This window comes from Grus americana, chromosome 14, assembly GCF_028858705.1.
Source record: "Grus americana isolate bGruAme1 chromosome 14, bGruAme1.mat, whole genome shotgun sequence".
Lineage (NCBI taxonomy): Eukaryota > Metazoa > Chordata > Aves > Gruiformes > Gruidae > Grus > Grus americana.
This window is the reverse complement of record NC_072865.1, coordinates 12,537,270-12,560,317: the sequence shown is the minus strand read 5'-3', so window position 1 is coordinate 12,560,317 and position 23,048 is coordinate 12,537,270. Positions and strand designations below refer to the sequence as shown.

The window sequence follows — 23,048 nt, the reverse complement described above, 5'->3', positions numbered from 1 at the left end:
TGAAGACCTTTCCCCACGAAGTCTCCACAAGCAATGTATATCATCCATCTCACTGCCATAAAAGGAGGGAACTAGTGTTGCTCTGCACTCCACAGCAATTCCTACAAATTCTCTGGGATTTAAATTATAAATCCTCTTTGGTGTTGCCCACCCATCTCTTATTTCCCTATTTAGAGGAGATTTTCTTCTTCCAATTAAAAGCAGGTTCCTCCATGAGCTCCACCACCACGCGGTGCACATCCTCCTCCCTTTGCCGAGCTGGGGAGTCTCCCCCCGGCCATGGAGGTCAGCAGGCGCTTCATGGGGGCAGGAAGGTCCACCTGAAATGGGCTGGACACGAACTCCCGGAGGAAGACAACCTCCTGTGGCTGGCAGGCCAGTGGCCAGGGCAGACCTCTGCATGTGCAGGCTGTGACAAGGGGGAGGAGAGCTGCAAGAAAGCCTCCTGCGTGCCTCTCCCTGTGCCGCAGCTCTCTGGGGAGATGAAATGCATCTTCCCATCCTCCCTCTCCGCATCCTCGCTGCAGCGAGTGCCATCAGTCCCAGGAGCGCCTCACGTCCGGCCCCGGCTGCCGTCACGGGGTGCTGAGCGTCAGGGCTGTCCCTGTGCGGCCCCACCGAGGGACACGTTCCCTGGAGGAGTGAGGCGGGCGGCGCAGGCAGCGATGTGGAGCCGGGAGGGTCTGCCCTGCGCTGGCTGCTTGATGCAGCGCTAGCTATGCTGCGCGGCGTCCCGTGCCTGACTCTGTTTTTGCCCGGAGTTTGAGCTTCAGTGAAGGATAATAATCAGTGTGTGCTGTGTTTACCATTTTTCTTTGCAGACGTCTTTGGGGTGCTTTTTTTGCTGTTGTTGCTTTTAGCCGGGTTTTTTAAAGTCTTCATCACCTAAAAATGTTTTCATGTGCCAAGGTTAGAGCTTTCAGTCTCTCTTGGATTCCCTATTTTTGGATCCTTGACCTGGGCTCTCATTGCTAATTTTTTGTGTGTTTGTTTTTAAATAAACAAAAGCTGTAATAACAAATGTCCAGGGACCCAAAGAGTAGTGAAGGATCAGATGTTTGCTAAAGAAGAGGGACGTGGCTGTGGAAAAGAGAGGAATTGACTGGGAAACACTGCAGAGCCAAACATCCCAGAATACCTCACAGCTCATCTGTCAGGTGGCGATGCCGAGAGGGGGAGGCAGGGAGTTCTTGGGATGCGGATAAACGCGGATGAGCCAAAGAGAGGTAGTCAATCTGCTGCCACCGTTATCAGTCTTGCTAATAATAAACAGTGGAGCGTGCTGGCAGACCACATCCTCCCCATCTTCAAAGTGCCGTGCAGCAGGAGTGCTCAGCTCCCGGCAGCCCTTCATCTGCCCCAAGCCTTTCCCTTGCCCTTCTGCCTGGCCAAGTGCATCCTGGTGCGGTGCTGGCTCTGGCAGGGCAGGGCAGTGCAGCACAGGGATTAGCGAAGCAAGACAGGAGCGCGCGGGCTGTGCCCCCTCACCCTCTGCAGCAACCACCCACCAAGACAAGGGCTCCAAAATCCTCCCCGGGGGGCCATGGAGTGTAAATGGAAGACAGGGAAAGTCTAGGACTATGTTACATCGAATGCAAAACATGCAATAATCCAATTTACCCAAGAACTACAAAGTAACCTGAAATATAAATTAGCTTTCAAAGCCTGTTTCATTCTTCACCAAGCAAATTTCACCATCCCTGGCTTGCAGGCGTGGCTCAGAGCGATTACCAGACGCACATCCTGACACCCAACCGGCGCTGCAAATGGGAGGAACCTGGAAACACGTGAGATACCGGCTGGGTCCCCAGTGCTGTCCTTTGGAGAAGACAACCCTAGCACCTGTCCTGGAATTAAAAGCTCTTCCCCCAAATGGGGTTAAAGCAAAGTTGAAGACTCTTCCTTGAAGACAAAGGTGGCAGCCTTGTCCAAACCCCTGAGACTGAGCGGGGAAGCTAAACTTGGCACCATCTGGGTCAGGCTATACTGTACCCTGTCCACCTCACAATGCTTTCAGCACTGCTAGGCAAAAAACGTGTTCAGAAACCCTCTTTTGACCAGGACATTTTCCCTGAGATAATTTAGGAAGTGTGACAGATGCTAAGAAAGCTGTAGTGTGTTCAAGAGCTTCCCCTTTGCAGACCATGCTGAGGATCTCCCCTGCTACGTCCCAGGACTTACTCATCCCTCCCAGAGGTTTCAGAGCTTTCTGCACATCCATACACAGCCCATGCTCTGCACAGCCTCCTTCCCATCTTTTATTTTTTGCCTTTGCCTAGAGCTACTCAGCAATGCCTGCACTTGTTCCAGAAAACCCCAGCAAACCAGAGCTCCTTCACCTTCTGCCTTCAGCACTTCAGCCCAGGAAGAACTAGCAAAGGGAGATGCAGAACAATCCAGACCCATGTCTGCACTGCCATAAATCTGCCCTTGGGAGGGACTGACTGTGCCTCTGGCACACCCGTTATTATTATACTCATAGCCGTGTGCTACTATTACAAGCGGCTTCCTCCCCGATAATAGATAGGAGCATGCAAAGCCCTGTGACTGACGGGTGACGCTGGTGTGAACGGAAGGGTAGGGGGAGAGGAGATCAAGCAGTCAGTCCTGTGCAACAGCATCCTCACAGCAAGGCAGAGACGGCTGTGAATAGCTGGTGTCCAGTAAAGGCCTGAGGTAGATTGTTACACAAGGCAAAACTGAACGATAAAATGATAAAGCATCGGAAAGCTGGGATTTGGGATGGACCACTTTGTAAAGTGGTCCATCTATTAGTTTCTGCAGCGTTCACTAAAGACTCTGTTTTAAAGACAGGAAAACGTGATTCCTGAGCGATACTCAAAAACGGAAGGCATTGGGTTTCCCTGGGCAGAAGTAACCAAACCTTTTTCAGTGCAGAATAAATTTCTGTTACATCATGGTTAAGTTCAACTGTTCCCCTATTTACCCAGTTTCCTGCTTAGACTGCAGTAAGATCCATGCCTGACCAGACCTGCAGGCACTTCAGATTTCTTCATCACCTCTGCAGTTTATAAACCAGGCTGAAAACTTCCTGAGATGGGTCTTATGGCAAAATCTCAAGGCACTGCCTGAGGGCTGGTGTAAGAGCCGAAATCCAATTTATTTGCCAAATGTTATTTTCCTTCATTTACTATCTTGAAGGACAATAGCCCAAATCAAAATTCACATGCAACACTGGTGCTTCTATCTAATCTTTTTCGGTATTAATAGTCTCCATCTCCTGGCACCGAGGTGCAGCATTTGCTCTTTCACCTGCATTTCCCTGCCAATATTTGCTATCAGAGTTATTTCACTTATCACCTTTCCTAGTTACTGTGATGTCCATCATTCTGGTGAAGCATGAATGATACTGGGGACTCAAGGATTCAAGATCCTTTCCTCTCTTACAGGCAGCTCAAGTACCTTTTTGGTCCCTGTGACCTTGTCAGCTTTAAAGCAAAACCAGGACAATGTCCTGGCTGAGCAAAGTAAATCCTGGGGTCCCAACCCCGGACATGGGGGTCACCATGCACGTGAGTGCACCCTGCAAGAGGGGGTAGGAGGGAACTCGTGCAGCTGAGAAGCAGCTGCCACCTTCCCACGTACGTGGGATGGCAGGAGCAGTGGTGCAGGGGCCATCCCGAAATCCTCCCTGAGCAAATACACGCTTTCAAAAACCTCTCTGGACTCACAAGAAAGGACACAAGCTTTGCTGCCACCACTTCAGCAGCTCCTGCACCCCGTGACCTTGGTCCCCCTGCTCCAGCCATGATGGCTCCCAGGCACTGGTGTCTCCTCGCCCGGTGGCAGCCCTATCTACACATTTCTTCTGCCCCGTTCATGGACCAGTGGGAGGTGGGAACCAGCAGCCTCACCTCCTTTCCAAGAGTTTTGCCTGGGTAATGACTCATTTCAAATACAATGGGAAAAGACCTGCTCCAGACTATCGTGGTGGATGATCAAATGGATGGTGTGAGCTGCTGTTCCCTGCTTCACCAAAGACCCATTTATCCCAGCACCCGCCACGCTCCTCACTGGGAGGCTCCAGCAGCATCACCTGCTCAAAGGGATGGTGGGCTGCATCCCCAGCAGCGTAGGCCTGGGTCAGGATTGAGCCCTCGCATGGGAAACGTCATGGAACAAGAGCCAGTAGCTCAAGGAAAAGGGAAATCTTCATTTAACTGAGAAGGAAGGGGTGAAAAGATGCTCAAGTGTTCTGCTCTTTCCCTCTCCACCTGAGTAGGGCAGGTTGGACTAACACGTTTTGCAGGTGGGTTCGACTTCAGGATTCAAGCTGCCAGCTAGCACTAATCCATTTCAAATGCAAACACACTTGGTCAGGTCTTCATTTTTTGACAGTTCTACCTTCATGATTTCAGCTCTTACACTGAAAAAAGTCCCTACCCCAAATCCTTCTTTTTAAAAAAAAAAACAATTTGAAGAAGCTAGACCTTAATATACCCCTAATTCCCTTTGATGTCTCCTGTGTAATTCACTGGAAGCACAATTTGCTGAGTAGGAGATTTTTTTCATGTAATGTAGATTTATCAACCAGCTTTTATACAGCAAACAATGATACTATGGTGAACTTAACAGCAGTTTATTAGCATCCTATAGTCATGGCATTATAACGTAAAACAGCACTATTGGCCCCCTGCTGTGATAATTTCGGAATAAAAACTTTAAATTCATTGTTGAATAAGCTATCAATAATTCCAGACAAAACCAACCCAAATCTCAATGTCAGCATTTCTAATGTGCCCATATAAATCAAAAATAGACACCTCAGGAAAGCACAAGGTTATGACCCCAAAAACATCACATACGAGACACGCGTTGCATTGAATTGCAAAATCCCCAGTGACCAGAGCCCACGTTCCTCCTTCTGCTGTCCCTGTAGTGCCTGACCTAGAACTGAACTGACAATCTGACACCCAACGTAGGCCAATACAGTTTGAGAGAGAGCTGGACAAGAGCTGATGCTCTAGGGAGCACTTCAATGTCTAGAAAGGAGGATGCGAAGAGACACTGGTCTGCTGCACGCATGGCATTTAGGAAGGGTGTTCCAGCAGCTGCCCAGGGAAGGGCCCTGGAAGGCTGAGGACAATCACAGCTACGGACACAGGAGGGTCTCAGGGGTCAATGACTAGCTTGGGTTACGGAAAGACAGAACTGGAGTCTCTGCTCTGCCCTAGGTATCGTTGGCTGCCCAGGGCAAATTGCTTCACTTGATTTCCTACACAGCACAACGCCCTACCCCTGTTTTAAGGGATTGCTGCAAGTATTAAGGGGAATTTAGTCAAGGTTCTGTGATGCTGATGGGTACAAGAAGGGAGAGAGCCAAAGCTCAGTGCTGGCTGCCTGACATGCTTTTCTTCTATGAGCTACTAATTTACCTTGCACCTAGGTCTTCACAGATATTTGCACTCACTTTGCCCTGACTTCACGACTGTCACCCACAAGTCTCACACAGCATGGTGTCTCATGAAGAGCCCATCTTTCTCCTCTCTTTTAGCAGTTACCTCCTTCAGTCATAATGGTTACTCGATGGATCAGGGAAATCCTGAACTGAATGGGCATAAGAAAGGGAATTCCCTTCTTCCTCTGATTTCCTACTTTACTGGTTATCTTTTAATCATCATTGTGCAAGTAACGCTTGCTTTATTTTATTAAATGTAAACAGAATATATAGGGCTGGTTGTTTTCTTTCATGAGTTATAACAGAAGGGATCTGATCAATAAGGTAATGCAGCCAAGCAGAGTGCACAGAAAATCATGCACTCACAAAAGGCATCTTTGAAATTAGTTTTTAATCAGCTTCTGTGATTTTCCCCTGACCAGCAAGGCTCTTAAACTCATACCAACAATGAGATGCTTACTTTGCAGTTCCCTGACATGCCCCTATGGTAAAAGACAGGGTGGATTATTTAGCCTGGCTCCTACTGAAAGACTTCCAAAGCTGCAGATGCAGCCTGTGTCTCTGAGAGCACGTCCATGTGCAACACGACCTGAAAGTCAGATCCAAGAATATGGATAACTCCAGAATGGAAAGTGGCTGACGGCAAAGAGGGGGAGGGAAAGAGAACTTCATCTTCCACTAGCAGCAACTGGCTTCAAGCAACTGGCTCTTACATGCTTGTACAGTGGGTGTCTCTGCCACCGTTTTACTTTCATCAAATTCTCACTCACCCTCCTCGGAGTGAGGGCAGAGGGGTGACAGCCAGACCCACAGCCCTGCCTGTCACAAGCAAATCCAGCCCAAGAGAGTCTCTTGTAACTTACAAGTGTCCCACAGTGTGTTGACTGTATTTTCCCTTCTCAAACCCCCCCCCCCAACCAATTTTTCTTTTTCTAGAAAATACTTCTTTTTCTAGAAGTCTCCTAGAATTAAGAAAGGGCACTACATGCCCCAAATCTCCTGTCACCTGCTCCCTGCCCTGTCCAGCCTCTGACTTCCCCTTCTGCCCCTCCAGGCACGAAGGCTGTGCACATCAGAGTACTTACAGATTTATGCAGCCTATGGAAGCCAAGAAAACTTTCTGTTTCCCATGCATGCTCTGGGGCTTTATGGCATAACACAACGCTGTGAGGTGAACCTGGCTGCTCCACCTTTGCCAGCTGCCAGCGTGGGCACGCACTGCTGTCCTGCAGGATAAGCAGCACCCACCACTCCGGGGAGCTGCTGTGCTCTTCCTGCCACATTTCAAGCAAGAAGCTTAAGCACCAAAGAGCTATTTTCCTTTCTCTTATTTCTTCTCACTGGCAGTAGCAGGATACTAATTACTTGCCTAAGGTTAGGCAGGACAGATCTGCGATATCCTCCTCAGACATCAAGCAGGTTGTGTCTCCAGCAGACAGCATCCCCATGGCAATGAGTTAACTCTCCTGGTTTCATCCCAGAAAACACTGGCTTCAGAGCCAGTCCTGAAATCCATTCAATGCAGACAGGTTTTTCTTTAATTGTCCGTCAGGACCTTCTGGTTTGTAATGCTTAGCATATGCCCATTTGTACTAAATTTGGTTTAAAAGTCAGCTCAGCCCCGTGTGAACGATGGCACAAAGCGCACCGGGGATGGGGAAGGAGCTGCCCCGCTGCCAGGGAGGACAGCACCACCGCCCCAGAGGGTGGCTCTGAAGGCTGGCTCCTCTCTGGGAGCCCACCCGCGCCAGAAACACAGCTCCTCCGCAGCCCTGCCCACCCCCGGGGATGCCGCAGTGCCAGCATCCCCTTTTCTTCTTCCTGCAGGTCCCTATTCATCTCCTGCCCAGTAACTAGGACCTCCCTTCCCAAGGTGCCCTGCTAATTCAAATGCGTGCTCACAAAGCGAGGCACAACGCAGCGTGCCAGGTCTGGTCTCCAGCAGCGAGCCCTGACTCTCTGCTCTCCCTGTACATGCTCCACCTGGCACTGCACTGACCAGGAGAAGACCATGTGTCTTCTCACAGAACAAAACTCCCAGGAACAGCCTGGAATTTGCCCCAAGAAGGCAATGGAGGGGTCAAACCACTGCCTGAAATAATTTCCTTTCATTCTGGCCTTCTAGACACTGTTATATGGGCTGTTTGGAAATCCTCACAGTCAAGTGGGGATTTAAACAGGGTTTGGGGTTTGGTTTTGGTTTTTTGTCTTCTATTATTATTAAAGAAAACAACTGGGTTATTTCTTTTTTATTATTCCCCAACTGATACCTTGGAATTAATCATGAAGACATTTCCTTAGCTACGGTTTTTCTTTTGTTTGTGTCTTTCTTTTGTAGGTAGGAGAGCAGACAAGATGATCAGAGAAGTTCTTTTCTGGCTTTAAAAATTCACAAATTAAATTAATGATAATATTACTGTCAGCTTCAGAGTGGGCAAAATTTTCAACTTTGGAATCTGTTTTTCCATGGATGAGCCCCCTTTCACTGGCATAAATCAGTACAGTGCCACAGTAACCCAGAACGTATCACTTGTGCCATGGACATTGCTGGACCACAGGCAAGCGGCTGGGGCTCTGCAGAACAGGGGTTTACACCTGGTCCTGCTGCTAATCCCCAACACTGATTTAGAGAAGTCCCCTTTTCTCTCAGCATCCTTTCTAAAAGAATGAAATAATGGCATTGCTGTCTTCAGTAAAGTGTACAGAGTAAAAAATGCACTAGGTTAAGACAAAGGTGTTATTATTATTATGACAATTTATGCTCCTTGAGTACTTGGCCAATACTTTTTCTCAGCTGGAAGTCTGGTGACAGAAACAGCAGACAGCACTTCTTGCCAGGGAGAAGGGTGATTTGGAGAATAACCCATATGCTGGAGTTTAATCTAACACTCTCTTTTCCTGTTATGACTCTACCATTTGAACCCAGCAAAGGAGTTATGCTGGACACAGCATTCTGTTGATTCCTAATGTGCTTGGAAGATGCTTTCTCTTCATCTTTAACCCTCCTGCTCATTACTATTTCATTGATTCCTTTAGCCTCCCTTATCAGACACCTACATGTTCTAACGTCTAATTTATATTCATTGCTATTAACTTCCCTTGTTTTTCTGGATACAATGTTGACTGGCTTGGGGTTTTTATTTTATTTCTTTTTTCCCTTCTCTGCTGAATGATAAAAATTTTGCTCAGTAGTTTTTCCTGTTAAGGAAAATATGTCTTTCTAACATCCCCATGGAGAGCCCATAAAAAGGAAGCACGTTCCACTGCTTTCACTCATCTAAAATCAGTTGCATCCTTCAAGTACTCTGAGGCAGACCTCTGAGAAGGGATTTAATGGTGGCAGCATTGACTCCGCTAATGTTAAAGCAGCCATGGCACACCGTAAGAGAGGCCAGCACTTCAACAGATTGCCACAAACATTCTCCTCCAACTTCTCCGGTCCATATGAAGCCAGGCTGGATCTCACCTTGCCAAGCACTTCACCACAAGGCCCCAGTCGTACACACTCGTGTTCAGCTGAGGTGCCCCACTAGAGTCAGGACACCTCAGGACACCTTCTTGTCTGATGAGCAAGAACTCATGCATGGAAGAGTTCATTGGTTGGATCCAAACATTCAGCTGCATCCTTCAAGTCTTCTCAGGGAGACCTCCAAGAAAAGCTTTAATGGTGGCATCTGTGACCTTCCTAATGTTAAAGCAGCCATGGTACACCATAAAACAGATGGATTCATTTGTTGACATCCATCAGTCCAGATTAACCCTTCTGCATTTAAAGACAGTATTGTGAGCTTTTCATGGATGCTGTGAGAGCGGCTGCTCCGATGCTGAAAGGGATAATGTTAAAGTTTACTCATTTCAAGGACTTTCAAGCATAAAGGTGGAAACGTTCAGGTGGGACTAGCCACAGCGTAGGTGTCCCAGGGATGCCAGAGTCCAATGGCAGCAAGAGTCAGACACTTCTGCTGTGCCCCACGCACAAAGACTAAGACAGGAAGACATGGTTTAGGGTTTTGTTTCTGAAGACAGAGAACCTGACAAGGATCCTGAGCCTGGATTCCCGCTGGGAGAGATGCTGTGCAAACGAACGGGGGGAACTGCTGGCCCAGGCGCGAGCTGACTGTGGCTCACCCCCCTTTAACATACAGCATCAAATCTGTCTCCATGGGAACTATAATAAGGGCAGAACTTGTCTGTGCCATCTCAAACTGAAAGGGGAGGGGGGGGAAGTCAAAGAAAATAACGAGCCTCCCAGCAATGTGATTCTGAGCAAACAGAGCCCGTCACCCCACACCAGCCCTTTGCTTCGCTTGCTCTAAGCTGGGACGAAGTCCTTGCCCTGCTGCTCTGCTGTAGCCAGCGGCAGCTCCGGCGCTTGCGGCTGTAAGCTCTGCCGCCGCGATGCAAACGCTCAACAGTCGCCACTGACCGCGACTTTGGCTTTGCAGTGTGTGGCTGAACACGAGTCTCGCCCAGCCAGAGATCAGAAGGCAGGCACAAAGTTAGCGAGGGAGGGAGAGGGAGCATAGGGAGCAGCCGGGAATGGATGCATGTGTGAGGGGGACCACGCAGGCCTGATTTTCAGAGGCGTTGAGCCTACACAGAGCTCACTGACTTTAAACAATACTGTGGGTGTGAGCGCCTTTATGGACAGAGGAGATGAGGGCAGGGTAGAGTAGGCAGGGATGAGATATACTGAAGGCAGGGCACAGAACTCCTGTCTTGGCTCTGTGAAATACAGATCCAGGGATCTCAGGAGCAAAGGGGAGAACCCAGAAGAAAGCGCTCTTCCTGCTCGACTTTGTGCAACAGGTCCAGATCCAACCCCTGCTGCAGCAGACAAAACCAAGTCATGGCTCTATAAAACCCAGATCATTTGTGAATAAGCAAACCCTCCCGTCTGCATCAGGACACAGAAAAACCACCCCAGCTTCACCAGCACAGGAGGTCAGCAAGTGGCTTTTCACCATTATCTTCCCATTCCACTCCGGAGACAGGACATGGCAGGGGGCTGTCGCTGCACCCCAGCACCACCATGCCTGGTGCTCAGGCTGGAGAGCAGCCACCACCCCACCACTCATCTCCACCAGCGCATGAACCACTGGGTGAGTGCACCTCCAGCTATTTTCTCTAACTGTTCCCCTAATCACATAAAATTGTCCAAGTTCAATTTGTCTTCTTACAGAGTAATTTGCTTTCCACCATGCATTGCTGGCTGTGTGTCACTGCAACCCATGTGTCTGCAGCCACTCGAACGCATTAGGGTTGAGGAGGGGCTCGAATTAGATTATTCGTTCTAATAGAAATAAGTCTAATGGAATTACACAACAAGACCAGATTAAAGTCAGCTGCTTTGAAAATACTGGTTTCAATTTCATGTTAGCTGAGAGAACAAGCATATGGCTCATCCCTCTCCCATCTCCTGACCCACACATTAAGGCTCCTGTGGGAGGTAATCCACCCTCTGCACCAGCTGAGGCCAAGGTTTAGATCATGCTGACAACCACCAGCTTTTTCAGAAAAAAAAAAAAGCAGCCCCACAACAAAATGCACCAGGGAGAACAGGGAACCCCAGGAAACAGAAGTGCAAGGAGATTAAATGTGAAAGACATGAAGCACTTTGTCCCCTTTCCCCATAAGTTCCACCACAACGAGGTTCTTCACAACTAAATGCAGCCTGCCCAGTGGAATACCGGCAGCCACATGTGCCACACAGTGGCAACCTCAGAGCTGCAGCTGGCCTGAAGCTAAATGTGCATTTTACCTTTCCTATGGCTTTATTCCTACACGCACGCAGGAGGCAAGAGCAGAAAATATGCTGGTGTTCCGTCCTCTGGGGACCTGAAGGAACAGCCCTGCTTTCCCACCCTAGACGTAATTCATGCATGGTGAGAAATGATGCCACACATTTTTTTCCTACATCAGCACAGAGGAGGAATGAGATGATAACACAGCTGAAGGCAAGTGTAGACCACAAGTGCAGGCCTAAAGGTAGAAGTTGCCATCACCAGCTGAGCCCAGTAGGGCAAAAATTTTGGGGGTCAATGCAGGGCAAGCAGAAAGGGTCCCCCTGCTCCTCAGCATCCTTATAGTAAGTGTTCAGAATGAAAAACTCTGCTTCCTAGAGCAATCAACCAGGTTTCCAAAGAAACATCTATACCTTTCAATTTGGTGCATTGGTTGTCTTAGACCTGGAAATTTTTTTGAGAGACTACCTGAGGAATGAAGCACAGGAATGACAACATCAGAACAGAGGATGATCTCAACTGGCACTCATCACCATATTTTTCAGCAAATGGGCGAGGGAAGCCATAACTGGATAATTAATTAGTAGTCTTCCCATGAGGGAAGATTTTCTTTAACCCTCAGGAGCTTTGTGATCATCATGCCCTGACACAGGAGGCTCTATCGACACGGCACACTGTCACCCCAGATGTTTAGCCACAGAATTCTCAGTATTTACACCAACGTGCACTGCAGTCCTTGTGCTAGATCCCCAGGCAGCTTAAATCAGCATGGCTCCTCAAGGAAATTACTGAGATTACTTCCACTTACACAAGATGGGCATCTGCATCTGTGAACCAACCCAAGCACAGGGCAATCATACCCCGCTTCTCTGCTCCTGCACACCGGCAAGTGCTGGAAGGACGGCACTCTCCTGCTTTTCACTCAGATGACAGCTTTGGTTTCAAGCACAAACCCACAACAAATATTTCCATATTGTGTAGTGTGACAGTTGGATGTGCAAGGCAATATGTTGCCTCCTTCTTGGCATACACTCCATACCCTTCGCTTGCTGCTCCTACAGTGTAGGAGACAGTAGAAGCATGGTCAGTCCCTGCAGAGAACACCATGGTCCTCACCTCAAGGGGCTCAGTTCCTTCCTCCATCTCAGTGCACCAAGTCACCAGGATCTGGATTCCCCCTTGTCGTCCACATCCCCCCAGGCACTGCCTCCTGCTGTCTCCAGCCCAGGAGCACAGAAGTGTGGAAAGCAGGAGAGACCTGAGGTGTCCTCAAAGGAGAGGTGGGAAATTCCCATCGCCTCCTCTTCAGCACCCGTCTCACCACACGCTGCCTGCAGCCTTCTGTCCCATGTCAAGCTGTATCTCCCTTGTCTGGCAACTCCTTCCACCAGCTCCAGACAGAGAGTCGTCACCCAAATGACATAGACCCATGCTGGCAGTCACCCTTACCTGGAGGAGTACCTTGCTCTTTGTCCTGCCTCAGGTTTCCTGAGATAGGGATTACTTGAAAAAGAGGAGCAAACGTGGAAAACTCGAAGAGTGCCAGCTGGCTCCAGAGGATGGGGAGGAGGAGGTGGAGGAGAACCACTGATGGCACTTACAGGAACACAGTTGGTGCAGAGGAGCTGCATGTACGATTTGGAGACTTCCTAGAGGGCTTTAACGAGCCAACAAGCGCAGTCAGTGCACTTGCTCCTCTTACTTTTAAATCAGTGTTTACGAAGTTCTGGGGAAATTGAACTATTTATGTCTATCCCCAGCAGGGGACTGTTTAAGGAAATAAGATAAACATACCTTAGTGTGTAAGTAATTATTATTTATGCAAACATAAGGTTCACTCATATGTTTGCTTTTCAACACCATTACTGGACAGTATGAACAGTGCCAAGGTCAGGCAGGGAGAGAAGAAAAGAAGCAGTGAAGATCTTTTCAGAGGAGAAGGCAACCGGTGCTGCTCCTTGCACATCGCAGGAGTTCCCCCTCCTGGTGGGAACGCCGTGGGGAGCCGGTCCCTGGGTCCACCCTGCCTGGGAGCAGGGCGGGGTGGGTGCACCTGTGGCTCCCGCATCCCTGGTCTCCCCCAAAGAGTGGTTCTACATAGGCTGCTGCAAATCGTGACCTGCCTTCCCCGGAGACTGACCTCAGCTGGGCTATCCATCATCTGCTGCTACAATGACAAAATCCAAGTAATCTCCTCAAAAAACTCTACCTTGCCTTTGCCATCCCCAAGCAAAAATAGTCAACTGCTGTAACATGGGACAGTGAAAATCATTCTCCTTCAAGAAACACAGGGCAATATTCCCCTTAAAAGAAAAGTATTTTATTTTTAAAAGTAAATGAAGTCATAATGACATCACACACTTCAAAGCACAGTCCAGGCCAACTGCCACTGCTGTCTGGGAGCTTAAAGCTGGCAAACCAGGACCTAGCTCCTTCCTCGCTGCTCTGAAGCAGCAGAAACTTGCAGATGTGTGGTGTTTTAATTACTCACCCTTCTATGAAGTTTCCATGGGGGAAGTTTGTTTTGGAGCTAGGAAAGATGCCTCGGGGGGTCGAGGAAATGACACTAGTTTTTCACTCACAGACACAGCTCTGTCTCTCCTGGCGTCAGATCCACAAACTGGCTCCACGCCCAGTACCTGAGTCAAAGCACTTAGACACGAGCAGGACTCCCGCTAACTTTTCTCAGCTTTGGAGTAAGTCTGAGCAAGGTCGGTGTTCAAAAGTGACGAAATGCTTAGCCTCAGCAACACGAGTTGGAGCGGATACGGAGCTTGGATAGCTCGGATATGACAGGGAAAGCTTTGCACTATGGACCCTGGGACATGACTGTCAGAGCACAGAGCTGTCTGAACCCCCATAGCTCCATTCCTGGAAAAAACCTGCCTTCAGCTTTTTCACTTAGGCAAAGTTTCCTACTCCTGCAGAGCCCGGCGAGCATCTTAGCCCGGCAACTTTGTGGCACCGGACTCCTGCTCGGTCCCAGCCGCAGTACTGTTCCTTGCCTTCCGTCAGATCACTACTGATACTTCCCGCAGACAGCTTAATACCACGAGTGGAACAGACGCAATGGCATCGAAGCTGGCAGACACACATGCCGATACCAAACACCAGCACAAAACCATTCTACCCAGCCGGCTGTCTGTGCAATTACACACGGACCAACCTTCCCTCCGGCTATCTCTACACCAGCAACCGCGCGAGCCTGTGCCGAAGCCGCAGCCGCTTAGAGATGCCTGCGTTACTTCACACACAAACGCGGAGCAAAGTTCCTCTCCCCCGGGATGCCCGGTTACTACACCGGCCGTTCCCAACCGACCCCGGCACCTGCGTTTCCACGGGCGCAGCCCCGCAGCACCACAGACGGGCACGAAATGAGCGAAAACAGCAACAAAACAGCAAAACGAAGTCAACTCGGGTCAGCCCCTCGGAGCCGAGGGCGCAGCGCGGCCGGGCGCGGTGTCCGCCGAGGCGCAGGGGGCTGCGGGCATGGCCGGGAGCACACCCCGACCCCCGCCGGAGACTCCCGCCGGGCTGGGCCGGGCCGGGCCGGACCGCCCGGGGCAAGGTGCGCTCCGCCTCCCCCCGCCGCCCCGGGGGTGCCGCTACCTTACTTACCATCGCCGTGCCAGAGCCCCGCGGCGTACGGCGCGGCTCCCCAAGCGCTCCTCCTCATCGCGGCGGCGGGGCAGGACGGAGCCGCCCGGGCCGGTCTCCGGTGCGGTGCGGTGCGGGGGGGGGGGGGGGGGGGCAGCGCTCTCCGCCCGCGGGGCTGCGGCGTTGCCTGCCGAGGCACGGCAGCAGCACAGGGCGCGCTGCCCCCGCCCCACCGCTCCGCGACCGCGGGGAGCGCCCGCCTCCGCCCCGCCCCGGGAGCAGAGGGGCTGCCCGGCTCCGCACCCCCGGCTCCCCGTTCCCAGCCCGCGCCGGGAAAAGTTGGGTCCGTCCCGCTGCGATGTGCCCGGGCCAGACCGGGGGGATGCGCGTCTGCCCTGCCCTGCCCTGTCCTGCCCTGCCCAGGTGGAGGGTGGCTCTGCCCGCCCCCCCGGCAGCCTCATCCCTCAGCCGGCTCCTGGAGCGTTCCCTGACACACATCCCCCAAGTTTTTATCTGAGCGCTTCGGTTAGGGTAAATCTCCCTTGATCCTGGCAAAGACTTTCAGATGCTTCTCTCTCTCTCGGCTTTTAAAGCCAACTTCGGGGATTTGTGTGTGTGTGTGTGTGTGTGTGTGTGTGTTTGTTTGTGTGCGAAAATAGCAAAGGGAAGTGGAGCTGCACAGCAAGCACATTTTTCATTCGCAGTGTCAGCCCAGTTCCTTTGACATTATTAGAGCTTTGGCAGCTGAAAATCTGGCCCTGTGACCCTTAACAAACCTCAGTCTTGGCAGAGGTGGACACAACACCAGCTCATCATCTGAATTTTTAAAATACCTATTGCAATATCAGACTGAGCATAAAAGCAGGACCTGAGCAGCTCCATCCTCAGGTATGCTCACCTTCCACATCTGGATCTGCATTTTGTATTTTTGAGGTTTCAAACTACAGTGCCTTTGTGCAGCTTCTCCTTTGTAAAGTGCTGGTAAACATCTCATGTAAACATGAGGCTCATTACTAACAGCTGCAGGGAGGATTTCTGACCAGACCTGCTTTCGGAAATGAAGCAGTATTTTTCCAACTACCAGCACTTGGCTTCACCCACAGCTCCAGGGTCTAGTTGGATTCCCTCCATCACCGGTACCTCCAAATCTGCATGAGACTAGGGTCCTCCATTCCCTCTGTGTAACTATGTGGGCTCCATGCTGTGCCCTAGGAAACATGCCCACCGGCCACTGCTGGTACGGATAATTCACAAATTGAAACCCAATCCACAGGGCAAGGCCCTTCAGCTTGGCCTCTCCGTCTTGACGTAGCTTCTGGCTATAAACATTGGCAGATATGACTCCAAGAGATTGAGTCTGTTGACTGAGATCCATGGCATGGATTCAGGCAGGCTGCTGCATTCATACAACGCCTCTTGGCGGTGTGGGTCACCCTGAGGGACGTCACTGTGAGCTCTTCAGGCTGTCATTTCTCAGAACAGAACTGCACAGGAACAGACTGATCCAGAGTACACACAAGTTCAGAGAAGTAATTTGGTTTGTAGCTATCCGTTTCATGCCCTTTAATCACAATTTCAGTCCTTGCATCTGGAAAAGGGACATCTTCGATAGTGTGTAGATGCAGGAGAAACCAGAGCACTGAACGAATTGCAATATATGTTTCTCACTGACAAGATGCATAAAGTTTCAAAAAATATATGTATATTAAACACCTTATTATCAACTTGTTTGATAGGACCATTTTTTTTGAAGATCTGAGGGTTTTTGGCAAATATCTTTCAACTGATTTGGCGGTATTTTCAGCCATTGCAGACAAACACGCCTTCCCAGGCTGCCAGGCCTCCTGTTTGTTGCGTGCATTTGTTCATCACTATAGTAACTGAAAGATAGATAAAGAATAACATTAAGAAAAGTAAAACCGGGATCAAATCCATGAAGAAACACCTTGTCATAGTTTGGATCTTCTCAGACTTGCACCACTGAGGACAAAGCGGATGAGGCTGGTCTGGGTGGAGCTGAGATGCGTCATTTTAAAACTGGAAGTTAAAGCATTCCTGAAAAAATTTTGGTTTGCCTTCATTTTCTTCTCTGTAGTACTAACATGAGCTTTCTGGACAACTCATTATTATAGCCTCTAGCTTTAATACTAAATTTATATATATGTGGCTTGACGTCTGCTCATGGAGCAAGCAGTTGTAGCTCTTCCTGATGAGGTCTGAGTCCTCAGAGCAGCTGCTCACTTGCCTTCACTGTTGTTCTGAGTCAGGACCTCCAGCAGCAGCTACTAATGAGCCTGATAGCGTAAAAGGGAAAACATTCAAATATTTAAATGCTTCGCTGGATCGGATACCAGCAGCACCAGGGGTCAAGATTAAAGCTGCTCACCTGCATCTGTCAAGTTGGAGAGTGGAACAGAGAACTGAGCAGTCTCCTTCCAGCTAGCACCACAGCAAACTCCTGTCCCAGCCTTGCTGTGCTCGCAGCAGTCTTAGAGACATTCGCTTTGAAAACCCGAATGCTAGAAGGCAGACTCAAAACTTGCAGTCGGAGGAGGATCTTGACATCTTAGGCCCCCATCTCCCCAGCCCCAGTGGTTAGAGCCGGGGTAAACCACGCTGTGCTGGCAGGAGTTTGGTTATGTCCTGCTGAAGGACGGGGCAGCGATCCCAGCCTGTGCCCACCCATTGCACGAGCACTGGGTGCTGGTTGCTCTGTCTCCGCCACCCAGCTCCTCACCTCCTGACCCTTTGGCGTGTCTGGATCGCCAATATTTGGAGGAGAGCAATATTCTACACCACAAGTACCAGGTGTGTACAGAGCCATCTCTCCTTCCTGGCAAAACCTACAGTAGCAAAGTGTTTCACTGTCTGCAGAGTGGGCTGGGTGGATCGAGAGCCAAGGGACTCATTCGCAGAAGCCTGAACAAAATAGAGCCCCCTGCGTGAATATGTGATACGTGAATGTGAGCGGTGCCTGAGCAGAGCAAGGTTGCCTGACACTGCTCCTCTGCAGTCCTGGTCTCAGGATCCTGGCACGCTCTGTGCTTTACCAGGTGCAGACCACGAAGTGGGGAATGGATTTCGATGCATGAAGGAGGCAAAGTGCAAGACCCTTCCATCACTGGGTATTTCTGAACCCCAATGACAGGTCATGCTGAACCCCAATGCTGTCATCACTTTTGGCCATATTACATCGCACCTTCTTTAATGCAGATTCCCCTCCAGGATTATCAAAAATTTTATTCAGCCTGAATGGGATGCCTACAAAAATTTAATTAAATTTTTAAAAAGAAAAATTGGAAAGGATTAGAGAGGGAGATGAAGCAGTGGCTTTTTCTTCTTCCCCCTCCTCCCCCCCCCCAATCCATTTTTCCTTCTGTAACAATAATAAAGCCAAAGATCTAGTTGAGAAAAAAAAGTGGCTGAGTGATTCATCAGGACTGAATCACAGTCACTATGCAGTGGAATCCGCTGCCTTTGCTTCTGCAGCAGTAACTCCATCGCTGCTTTAGATCACTGGCTGTGCAGATATAAGGCACAGATAGAAGACAGAGAGAGGGAGATAAAACCATCTTAACAGAGGCTTTTTGGTGTGCTCAGTGTGTTCCCTTTGAACACAGCGTGATCTCCTTTGCCCAGTTGTGTGGGATGGATTTTATTAAAAAGAGAGCCTGAATAAATTAAGTTTCTTAGGGTTATACCTGCCATTAGATCATGCAATCCTCCCACTCTGCTGGGGAAGAACTTCTTCTTTCCTTCTATTCCATTTTAAATACAAGCTTGCCCGCTCTCGCTGGGAAGTTACCTCCGAAGTAAGCACTCTGCCTGGGCCCAGACCTGAGCTGAAAAGTCCAGACATGGTAGCTGAACACCTTGGATTTCTCAGTGGTTTGGATCCCAGACCATTTTTCATGGGAAGCCATTGTGAAGAAGTGAGGCAGGAGGAAAATTCTGGTCTACATCTGATTTACAGCATCAGCTGATTAGGTGCTCATCCTTACTTAGAATTATGTCTCACTGTTGTCACCACCTCCTTTCTTTACATTATTCATTATTTGGTCCAGGGAGTGCTCTGGATGCTGCAGCATTGCCATGCATCCAGGTTCCTGGACTCATGATAAAAGCGCTCAGCCTGAGATAAGATGGGAAGCAGTTCCAAACTGAAGCGATCAAAAAGAAGGGGGTCAGACTAGTGATACCTAACTGACAGACCTTTAAATAATCAAACCCCAACATCTATGGTATGAAATCTCACTGTTTGCAGAGCACTTTGATTTATTCAGCATACTTTATTTATAACACCACTTGGATATATTAATCTAAAATCCAGGTCTGACTTTTAGCTTTAAAGGAGAATATTTGCATTCATTTTTAACGGTGTAACTGTCACTGTTCATAACACAGACGTCGTTAATTCAGGTTTCATCTGAGGGTTGCAAAATTATTTTGCAAGCATTAAAATGCCCTTTCAGAGTGACTGTTTGAGGTATTTATTATCTTGGGACCAAAGAAGAAACCAAAGCAAGGGCAACCACGTAAGCACTGGGCAGCTGCCTGCAGGACAGAGGGTCCCCTCCAGAGAGCAGGGCAGCCTCTCCACCACCAGTAGCTCAAGCTGTCTTTTGCAAAAAACTCTTCCTCCATCAACTACACAGCCCCAACTTTTAAATGGCCAGAGATACGTAAGACCACCTACCACTTTCCTGGTTCCAACCATGCGAGGTGGAATATTAAATATGTCTGATATCAGGAGACAATTTGTCTGTCTTTTTTATGGGAGACATTTTTTTTTGAGACAAACGCTGCATTTACAGTCCCTGAGCTGGAAACTACTAAACAATCCATCAGAACTTCAAGGATGGGAGAGGTGAAGTGACAATTGATACTAAAGCATCCTCAGCCTGCGCAGATGTGGGTACCTGGAGAAGCGCTGGTGCTGCTGTAGCTCCGCTGCGGAGGGCAGGAGGCAGTGCCTGTGCTGGGGCTGCATCCTCCTCAGCTGCCTCTTCTCCTCCCTCCAGGAAAGCCACTTCTGTCCCCGCAGGCTGGCACTGCTGCTGGCTCTCTATACATTTTGGGTTTTCCTCTCGAGTGCACACACTCACGGTGCTCCCCAAGCCGGAGCGGTATCTGATGGGGTTGTGTCTTCTGCTCTACAGCATCGTCTGGTGTTTCCTCTGACTCCTCGTGGGAGAGGCTCTCAGATTCCCAGGCCATCTCAATCCTCTCTCCACTGGCCACAGAAGAGTGACAGAACTTTTCATCATGTTTTTTTAACTGGTTTTTAAAAATCTGATTTCTAATGAAAATTTTCCACTTGTTTCTTTTCTCCTGCAAAGAAGTTTTGGAAGACAAAAAACCTGTCTGGGAGGCAGAAATACATCTCCTGCCATCCCCCAGTGCTGAGAGGAGCCAGCTTCCCGGCTCACAGCACCGTGGGGCAGTCGGGTGTTTGTCTTTCTGCCTGTGGGAGGCACCGGCTGCTGCTGCCGGGAGGTTGGGACCATGCTGCTGAAACCAGAGCAAAGATTCTGGTATAAACTGGCAAAAGAGAGGAAAACCTCAGTGCAGGGGAGCTGCAGGGAGGCAGCTGAGGGCTGGGGACACCATCGTCACCTCTCCCACCAGGCAGCACGGAGCACCCCAGACACTGGGCCATGCTGGCTTCACAGCCCTTCTTCCTCTAAGTGCCCCCCGCCAGGAGGGAGGGTGACACAGACCCCTTCCCTGCCTCATCCCTGCTAGAGCACAGCGATGAACTTGCTGTGAAAACACAAGCAGCAAGGAGCCAAGTGCTGGCACGCATCTGTGCGGAAACCTCCTGAAGCTCCGCAGAGCCCGGCAGCTGCTCAGCGACCAGTGCTCAGCCCAGCGGCAGTGAGGTCCGTCCAGCCACGTACAATGTGCGAGCTACGCTGAGCTGTAACCCCGGCTGCGTAGGAGCCCTCGCTGGGCTTCGTAATTTATATGCATATGAGTCTGTATATATTTCCATGAGCGCTGCATCTCCGAGTGAATAAGGATAACTATATGGAACTGTGAATAAAAGAGCTGAGTGAATCATTCATCATGGATTATTGATAGGATTAATTTTACCTCTTTTTCTGCTCTCAGGATGCCCACAAGCCCCCCTGAAATTATTTTCCCTCTTTTATTAAATATTTTTGAAGATGAAGTAGATTAAAACCAAGTAATTTCCCCCCTCTGCTTGGCTGAGTGAGAAGTTTGCAGTCTGATTAACAACTGCAAACTCTCCCAGAAAGTGAGTATCTTCTCTTCTGGCATCTGAGCCTAGAAGCTTCAAAATCTTTCCTCCTGAACATTCACACATGTAAAGAAGGCAGGTTGCAGCCTCGCTGGTTGGTCTGGCAGGGTTGTCCAGTGGCTTCCCATGTGGGAAATGAGCAGCATGAGATCTCCGCAACACACGCTGATGACATCAAAGCATGTCCCAGCACATTTAAGTCATGAGCCAGCAGAGCAATCACAGGCTTAGCAGTCCTGCCAAAGCAGGGAGGAGGTTAGTGTTGATCAGATGATTCTCTGCCATTTCTCACGTGCACTTCTTTTTCCTGTGCATCTCTGTTTAGGTAGGGCAGCCACCTGGGAACAGAACTTGCTCTTCACAGATTTGAAGCTCAGCGCATGGTTGAGTAAAGCCGGGAGTGGGCTCCCCAGCAGTTTTGGCAAATGCTGGCTGGTTCTCAGTCTTCTGCACGTGCTTCGTGCCAAGAGCTTCATAAGCCCGGTGTGTTCGGTCGAACTGTTCATATGCAGAAAGTTAACCTGGCTCCGTTTCCCACCCCAGAGCAGTCGAAATACAGCTCCGCAGGAGCAGCAGCCTGCTAGGTGCTCCCATGCTGGTGCCTCTCAGAAGACTTTCCTTAGCACACACAGACCTCCACTTGTGCGCAGACCTCAGTGTTCGCACGAACTGAAAAGCTGGCAGTGTGAACGTCCACGAGCACCACGCGCAAAGTGCTGCAGCCCCTGGGAACCAAACGCTCATTCAAACCAATTTAATTCACTCTGGGTTTGCATGTCAGCTCTTCTCCAGACAGGACGTTACCGATCCTGTCTGCCGGCACTCGTACATCCCATTATTCAGTGTGACAAGCACGTCCTGTCGTGTCTCAGTGTGGCTTCCCCTTGGCCAGCCGCACACCACCCAGCACCACCCCGGATGATTTTACACAAACAGGCCAACAATTGTTCCCTTGCAGATGGCTGCGAACTGCGCTGGGGACCGAGGCTGCTGTTTCCATGGCAGCACGTAGATGATTCCACTTGTTAGCAGCCCTACTATTAAAATACAAACAAAAATAAACCTGGAGAGTGACTTTTTCCTTTCCACTCCTTGGCCTTTGGGGAGCCTTCACCCCCTGCTCTGTGCTGGAAGCCTTGGATTGCTGCTGTGGCTTTTCCCACCGAGTTTCCCCGGGGCTGCTGGAACTGCGTGAACAGTGGCAGTGGTGTTTGGGGCATCGCACGCCCACACCGCGCTGCACAGCTCAGAAACACGGCCAGGTCAGCTCAGGTCAGCAGTGAGACAGGACCCGCTGGAGTCACGGCCATTTAGCAAGTGGGAGGATGGGCCCAGCAGAGAGGGGAGCCAGCAGCCCAGCGCTGCTCTGGGATGCCCTCGGCCACCCAGGAAGGAAAACCGAGGCCCCCTTTGGAGATGGAAAACCTAAGTCCTTTACTTGCCTAGTGGAGCAACGTTATTTCTGACCATTAATTCCTCATCAAAAACAAAAGAAAAAAGGAGACTTCTTTATTCCGATCTGTTCAAAGAGAGGAGAGCAGACTGGAGCCTGCAGGTGGTTTGCAAACCCTTTCTGGCAATTGCACGCTGGATTAGCGCACAGTTACAGCCAATGTTCACACAAGTGCAGTAAGTGCCTGAGCCCACGGCCAGCCTCCTGCGCCCAGCAGCCGTGATGGCTGTCACTTGCCAGAATGTTTTTCTAAACACGGCGGTGATTGCTTTTACATTTTTCAGGATGACACTCAGTGATTTGCAGCAGCTCAGCACAACAAAAGTTAAACCAGAGCTGCCCATCTCAGAGCTGCGATGCCCATTTGTTTCTGCTGGGCTTTGACAAAACTGACAAGTGGCTAGTCCTCCTCCGTGGCTAGGACTGAAAGCCACAGCTGGGATTTGCAGAACTAGCTCGGAGTCTAATAAATGCAGAAGACAATTAAGTATTTTCACTTCCAAGAAACAAATACCAGAAATTCCACACCCAAATTTAACTCACCTGTTGTGCCACATTTAAGCTTCACCC

General features: G+C 49.8%; 1 protein-coding gene across 9 annotated transcripts in view; it reads right to left on the bottom strand.

The window, feature by feature from the left end:
- Positions 1-15,296, bottom strand: part of HTR4 (5-hydroxytryptamine receptor 4) — a 139,675-nt gene extending 124,379 nt beyond the window's left edge. For all 9 annotated transcript variants that reach the window (XR_008579220.1, XM_054841390.1, XM_054841389.1 and 6 more), the window contains exon 1: positions 14,782-15,296. The gene's annotated coding sequence lies outside the window, so the exon portion shown is untranslated. The remainder of the gene's footprint in view (positions 1-14,781) is intronic.
- Between the last annotated feature and the right edge of the window lie 7,752 nt (positions 15,297-23,048).